Source organism: Myotis davidii, unplaced genomic scaffold (genome assembly GCF_000327345.1).
Source record: "Myotis davidii unplaced genomic scaffold, ASM32734v1 scaffold161, whole genome shotgun sequence".
Lineage (NCBI taxonomy): Eukaryota > Metazoa > Chordata > Mammalia > Chiroptera > Vespertilionidae > Myotis > Myotis davidii.
Window position 1 is genome coordinate 1,231,279 of NW_006291567.1, and position 7,600 is coordinate 1,238,878.

General features: G+C 37.2%; 1 protein-coding gene across 3 annotated transcripts in view; it reads left to right on the forward strand.

Moving 5' to 3' along the window:
* The first annotated feature begins 2,490 nt into the window (after positions 1-2,490).
* The window catches only part of ADGRG2 (adhesion G protein-coupled receptor G2), an 80,064-nt gene continuing 74,954 nt past the window's right edge, over positions 2,491-7,600 (forward strand). For all 3 annotated transcript variants that reach the window (XM_015564878.1, XM_006765124.2, XM_006765126.2), the window contains exon 1: positions 2,491-2,532. The gene's annotated coding sequence lies outside the window, so the exon portion shown is untranslated. The remainder of the gene's footprint in view (positions 2,533-7,600) is intronic.

The following is a 7,600-nucleotide window of genomic DNA, read 5'->3' on the forward strand; positions in this document are numbered from 1 at the left end:
ACCCAGGGCTTCCGAGCACAGGAGTTCTGGTTCTTGGATACAGCTTTTCTGAGAGCTTCCTCTATACTGGAGAGCTCTAAGTACATACAGATTTAATTTCCTTCCCACCCAAACCACTTGTAGAGTCTGATTGTCCCCTTTCCCCCCTTCACCTTTTTTTTCTGGTCACGCTGGTATTGCCCTGGGTGTTAGCCAGCTTGGTAAATAGAGGAAATTGGATGCATTTCTAGCCTCCTTGATGTCATACTTTGGGGCAGACCTCAACTGGGGGAGGTTTCAGTTAATCCTAGCAATTGGTTAGTTTGCCGTTCTTCTCTGAGAAGCTTCTCTGTTCCTTGCCATGTCTTACATAAGTCCATATGGTTCCTTTTTTGACTTGCCCTTTTCTTTCAATGATGTAAGAAGTCCAAAAATTGGCAGTGACTATGTTTTGTTACTGGAGTGCTAGTACTGATCGGATCCTGATTCCTGTTTAGTTTTTTAGGAGATACAGGTTTGTGGGTGTGTGGTGGCAGTAGTGACAAGGAGGCATCCACAGGCTGAAAGATGTATAGTTCTTTAATTAAGTTTAGGCCTCTGTGTCCATCAGACATTTTCACATCATTGCTTTTGACATTCTTTTCCACAACTTGCTCAAGTGAGTTCCTGCTTCCCGGCTAGAAAGTTGGTTTCTTGGCTCTGATACCAGAAATCCTAGGGCTTTCAATGGAGCCTTTCTAATTGGGTTAGAGCAGGGCCAGGGGAGATGGCATCAGCTGAGCAAGTGATGGCATTACCTCCCAGTTAGCCTCCCTCTGAGCTTGATTTAGGAGCTCTGTTTGGAGAACCTGAATGGCTTGGCTCTCCCTTTGTTCTGCTTTTCTCTTCTAGAAGAAATATATTTAATTGTATAAGTAAGACATGAATACATGTCTGTGTTCCATGGAGGAAAAATTGGGCTTTATCCTTTTTCTCCATCACACTTCTATCTGTAGAGGCTTCATGGGTTCCTTCAAGGCTTTTTTGGATACATTCACACTTGTCACTGTATAAAATATGCTTATGTATACAGTGACAAGTGTGAATGTATCCAAATGTATAGGTACAGTTTTGCTTAACATACTCTAATATATATTTTAATAAACTTGATTTTTTTCATTTGATTTATATTTGACAATCTCTATATGTCAATACATATAGGCCAACTTCATTTTTAAAGCATTAAATATATTCCATAATATGGATAGACCATCATTCATTTAACTATTCATCTACTGATGGATACTTAGGCTTTCTTTCCCCCTCACTTAAAGTTGCAATGACAATGTGTGTATATTTTTTGGGTATATGTGTCAATATTTCTGTAGGGACCATCTCTGCAATTAGAATTCTGATCAAGAGGTATGCACATTTAAAATTTTGAAACATAGCTAAACTATTCTCTCAAAGTTTACATTTACACCAATAGTGTATATAAGGCTTCATTTTCCCACATGTTCTCCAGCTTTGGATACTAGTAAGCTTTTAACATTTTTTCATCCAGAGGGCAATACATTTCACTGTTACTTGTTCTGTTTTTCTACTTGAAAGTGGTCCAAAGGGGCAAAGAGAGTCTTGTGTCGTTTATTAATAAACTGGAGTACTGGGAAATATTAAGTGTGGTTATTTGTGGTTATCAATAAGGTTTTGGAAGAGGCAATGTGCTTGAGTTGTGAAATTTCATAAAAAATATCTATGTAGAAAATCCTTATTCACCCAAATGTGGAGTGCAATTATTTCTGTATTCAAGTCACAGTTGATTAGTTTGTTTGATTATTTTAATGTTTTTCAGTTGTTAATTCTACATTCGTTCTACATTGAGCACTGGGACATGTGTTTGTAATTTGTTCATTCTAGGACAGGACAACATGCTTGGCCTTAATTTTTTTCTTTTTTAAACATTGCTTAATGAAGTTTCTCTGGCATATTGGACTTTAATCTACTAAGAACTACTCCTTTTGTTTCTCTTAAAGAACACATTGTGATCAATAGAAACTCACCATGACTCCTTATTTCTTCTTTGAATTTATATTCTGGATTCCTCCTAGAGCATTGAACTTTTGTCATAACAGTCTGTTTTTAGTTGGTTCCAAGATCACCCTGTAGATGGTTTCTTCTTGCAAATCTTGATTTAAAAATTATTATGTTTATATTTCACATGAGAGGATACCATTGTGTGATGCTGTTAATGAAGCCTGAGACTGAGCAATAATACAATGCTACTAAGGCATTAACAAGGTCAGCCCCCAAACTGGCTTTGGCTTGTTTTCCAGTCTGTAATATTTCCTTAAGAGCAGGGTTTGCATCCTCTGTTTCTTTTGTAACTCTGCTGCCTAATTCAAGCCTTGGTATATAGCAGAGGACTCTGTACAGCCTCTGCTTGATGAGCTGACTGTAGTATTGAAGCATTATGGTGCTAAAAAGGTCCACTTTCCATTCATCTATTTTTTTTCTTTTCTTTGTTTTCAGATTTGTGCAGAATTTCTCCATCTTTCCTCCTGAACTTCCTGTCAGGTAAGTGAGGCTATTTCTAAGAGGTAATGTAGAAATAATGAACTGTTTGGTTGTGTGTTTTTTCCCTTTCAAATTACTCTCCTTCATTCCAAATTCCCACCCCCTTAACTGCTGTATACTTTTTTGTTTGTTTTGTTTTTAACTCCTCACTCCCACCCACTTGGAGCCTTCTTCTCTTCAGACATTTTCTTTTCCTTGGGGATTCCATGGCTGAACGGTTTCTTTTCTGTAATCCCACTGTTTTTGTAGGTACAGATTTTGAAATGACATAGTGCAGTAAAATCTAGGGAAGGAGAGTGATCATTTACTAGTACATAGAACTCTTAGGGATTTTGTTTCACTGTTTCCCCTTTCTTTCTCCCTGGACTGGCTTCCTTATTTCCAACAGCTCTTCTTCTGTTTTGAAATAAAACACTTAAGTGTTCTCTCTCTTACCTAAAGTGTTGTGTGCAGCAGCTTCTAAAGGCTCCTCCCAATGAGATTTCTGCTCCTAACTCCCTTCTACATAGAAATTCTGAAGCCACTATTGATGTATATTTCCTGTTTCCTTTGAGACTCATAAATAGTGGTTATTTCTGGGACTTCATTGGTATAAATAATATAAATCTTATAACAATACAAATACTTATGATAATTATTCTAAATTATAATTATCCTATTATAATACTATATAATAAAAGCCTAATATGCTAAGTGTCTGGTCATCCATTCAACCAATTAAAGCATAATATATTAATGATATGCTAAGACCGCTCAACTGCTCGCTGTGATATGCATTGACCACCAGGGGGCAGACACTCGAACCAGTAGGTTAGCTTGCTGCTGGGGTCCAGTGGATCGGGACTGAGCGAGATGGGCTGGATACTCCCTGGAGCCTTCCCGCAGTCCCTCCCTGACTGGCCAACCTCCCGTGTCCCTCCCTGGCCCTGATCATGCACTGGTGGGGACCCTTAGCCTGGCCTGTACCCTCTCGCAATCCAGGACCCCTCAGGGAGGCACACTGACTGTCAGGTAGTTCCATCTATATAATAAAAGCCTAAGCGACCGTTACAGCAGAACAATTGGAACGCCTGGTCACTATGATGCACACTGACCACAAGGGGGCAGATGCTCAATGCAGGAGCTGCCCCCTCATGGTCAGTGCACTCCCACAGGGGGAGCACCACTCAGCCAGAAGCTGCGCTCATGGCTGGCAAGCACAGCAGTGGTGGGAGCCTCTCCCATCTCTGTATCAGCACTAAGGAGCAGCAAGCTGAGCAGTAAGGAGCGAGCAGGCAGGTGGTAAGGAGTGAGGGGGGTCCTGACTGCGAGAGGGGTGTCTGCCTGCCAATTTAGGATTGGGGATCAGGCCTAAGCCAGCAGGTGGACATCCCCCGAGGGGTCCCGGACTGTGAGAGGGTGCAGGCCAAGCTGAGGTAGCCTCCCCTCCCCCATGCATGAATTTTGTGCACTGGGCCTCTTGTTTAGATTATAAAAACATATAGTTATTACAATAAATGCTAATGAGTTATTGCTATAAACAATGTTAAAATACTTGTGCAGAGTCACACAACTAGTGAATGTCCAAGCTGGAACTTGAAGCAGGAGTTGGCATAGAGTGATGACAAAAGCAAGAAAGGGCACAGAATATTGGTGGGTGGTTTGCTTTCCTTAGTACCTCACTGCCTCTCAAATGTGATCTTCTAATGATATAAACCATGTACTTCTGTCCCATCCCTGCTCCCATCACCCCATTACAAATCAATACCTTGAGGATGCTTTTAAAGAGAGTCTGCTATTTTCTTCTCTACTTATTTATAGAATTATTGTGCAGCAACTGATTTGGAACCAAATAAATTTAAAAATATATTCTGAGTGCCTGCTGTGGGTAGAGTTGCATGCTGTGGGAGTTAGGGTGAGGTGGAGACCAAGTCTATATAGAAGAAGATATTGTGTTCTGGTGCCTTGTTTTGTTTTCAGGCCAAGATGAGTCTCATGGACCATGAAGAAAAAGCATGCAGAAACATTTTTTTAAGTTTTAAAAAAATCACTATTTGGCCACATCAATGGCCAATTAATCTAAGTAGTGGCTGTGAGCTCTTGCACACAGGAGAGATATCTGTCTTGTTTATTATATCTCGAGTCTGTAGCATAGTACCTTTCATATAATAGCACCTCAATAGATATTGGTTTTTTCCTTGTCAGGTTTCTACAGATGAATGACTGCAGAAAATAATTCTAAAATCTATTTACAGTTAGCCCATTTACTGTAAACTTATCTTTTAGTTATGTTTGTATTAACATTTCTTGACTATACTAGGACCTTCAATATATTACTTCATTTCATCTCTACGGGAACCTTATGAGGTAGATCCAGTCATTACCTCCACTGTTTCAGATGAAGAATTTAGGTCCAGAGAGGTTAAGGAACAAGCCAAGGTTACACTGTAAGTAGTGGAGCTTGGATTTGAAGAAAGGCATATGGCTCTACCATTCATGCTCTTGTATCCTAGGCTATTTCTGCTTGTTTGTGTTGTTGAACACATTTACTACGAACATTGGGAGAGGATCCTGAAGAGTGAAGGGAGATAAAGTAGGCTTTCATTTTGCCTTGGGTAATTTGCACATGGGTAATCGAGGATGGTAGATTGCAAGTAGGAGAAATTTGGAGATAAGCAAGGGAGTTGAAGAATATAACACCTTTCACAAGGTTTTATGAATATTCATTTACTTTAATGGCATATTTTACTTCTAATCTTGATGTCTGATATTGATTCGCTTGTTTTATTGAATAAAACTACTTTTTCCCTTTAGAAAGCACTTAATGCTTATTAAGAAAATCATTTTACACTGTAAAGACCAAACAAATAATTTTCCTTCCATTTGCTTCTAGAGATGTGAAAGCTTTATATTACAATCATCCTGTCTAGTTCACCATTGACTTTACTTTATGCTATGAAAAATGACATACAAAGCTGCCATTTGGGAGTTCATATCCAGCACTTACCAGTTAACCCAGTTTCTGTCATTTTTAGGACATTGTTTTGTGGGTTTTTTTGTTTGTTTTTGTGGTATTTTTTTTCTTTCATATGGGATGCTGTTTATCTTACTACAGCATTGTTGGCTTTAGTTCTTGGTGACTTCATCTTCCAAAAATGTTGTTGTTGAAGTTCAAAATAATTCATTTTGTCCTATATTTATTCAAATGACCCCAATTTACAAGATTAAAAATTGCTGCTAGACATTTTTGTGAGCATTCCAGAGAATTTTGTAAATAGTCTCATTTGATTTATAAAATGGGTAAAACTGTGAAGACTTTCCTTGTCAGGTTTTGGCACCAGGGTTATGCTAGCCTGATAAAAATGAGTTAGGCTATGCTCTTTTCCTAGTTTTTGAGTTCTTGTGAGATTGGAATTCTTATTCTTTAAGTATTTGATAGAGCAAATGTGAAAACATCTGGGCCTATAGTTTTCTTTGTGGGAAAATTTTTGAGACTTTTAATGGTTAGATGTCTATTCAGGTTTATTCTTTCTCCTTGATTACTTCTTGGTAAGATATTTTTCTAAGAATTTGCCCATTTTTATCTAGATTCCAACATTACTAAAGTTGTCCCTAAGATCCTTTTATCATTTTTATAGCACCTTCAGTTAAGTTGCTTTTGAAATTCTTTCTATTGGTTATTTGTTTACACTTTCTTTTCATCCCTCCCTTTCCCTCCTTCCTTCCTCCCCTCCTCTTAATTTTGCCAGAATTGTCTTTACAAAGAACAGCCTTGGCTTTGTTAATAACCTTTGTTGTTTTATGTTTTTTTCCTGTATCATTATTTCATGCTTTTATTTTTATTATTTCCTTTCTTCTCCTTTGGGTTTATTTTGCTGTTCTTTTTAAATCTTCCCGAGGAGTTTAACTTATTAATCTTAAGCCTTTCTCTTTTCTAATATGTACATTTAAAATATAAATTTCACTCTAAAGATCATTAACTCTATCCCCTGTCTTAATTATGGTGTTGTTATTATTGATCAAGTCAAATATTTTCTAATATATGTTATGAATTCTTCTTTGACACATAAGTTATTTACTTAATAACAATTTAATTTTTGTTGTGACAACTTGTGCTGTGGTCAGGGAACATTCTCCTTCTCTTTTTCCAATTCTGTAAAAACATTTTTGAAACTTCTTTTCTGGCTTGGTTGGCTTTCATAAATATTCCATGTGCACTTGAAATGATTATGTACTCTATGGTCTTTAAGTCAAGTTGGTTAAATATTGAAATATTCTATATCTTTTGTGACTTTTTAGTTTGAATTTTATCTATTGCTGATGCAGATGCATGACTATCACTCAATATGATTTTGAATTTTTTCTATCTCTCCTTGATTTCTGTAAAAAATACTGCTTTGTGTATTTGAGGTTATATTATTAGTTGCATTCACATGTAAATTTGTTCAGTCTTCCTATTGAATTGAACCTTTTATGGGTGAACCATTTGATTTATAGGTAATGCTTTAAAGTATAGTTTGTCTGATATTAGTATAAACATATTAGTTTTCTTTTGGCATTGCATATCTTTTCCATCTTTTTATTTTCCAACTTTCTGTATCATGTTCTAGTTGTCTTTGTAAATAGCATATTTAGCATATATAGTTGGATTTTTTATTTTTTTCCAGTCTGATAATTTTGCCTTTTAATTGAATAATTTAGTCCATTTATATTTAATGAATCATTGATTTGTATTGTGCTTAAATTTACCATCTTTTATTGTTCCTAACCATTCTTTATTTTTCTTCCCTTCTTTCAGATTGACTAAATATTCTGAAATCCATTTTCCCTCCTCCATTAGTTAGAAAATTATATAGTTCACTTTTATTTTTTAGTAGCTACTATAGAAATTACAATGTTTACTGACCTTTTCAATGTCTAAAGATAATCAATAGCTTTAGTCTCCTCTAAGATAATACAAAGATCCTGGAATTTGTGCACTCGGGGGAAGGGGGGGTCCCTCTCAGACCGGCCTGTGCCCTCTTGCAGTCTGGGACCCCTCGGGAGATAACGACCTGCTGGCTTAGGCCTGCTCCCGGGTGGCAGAGGG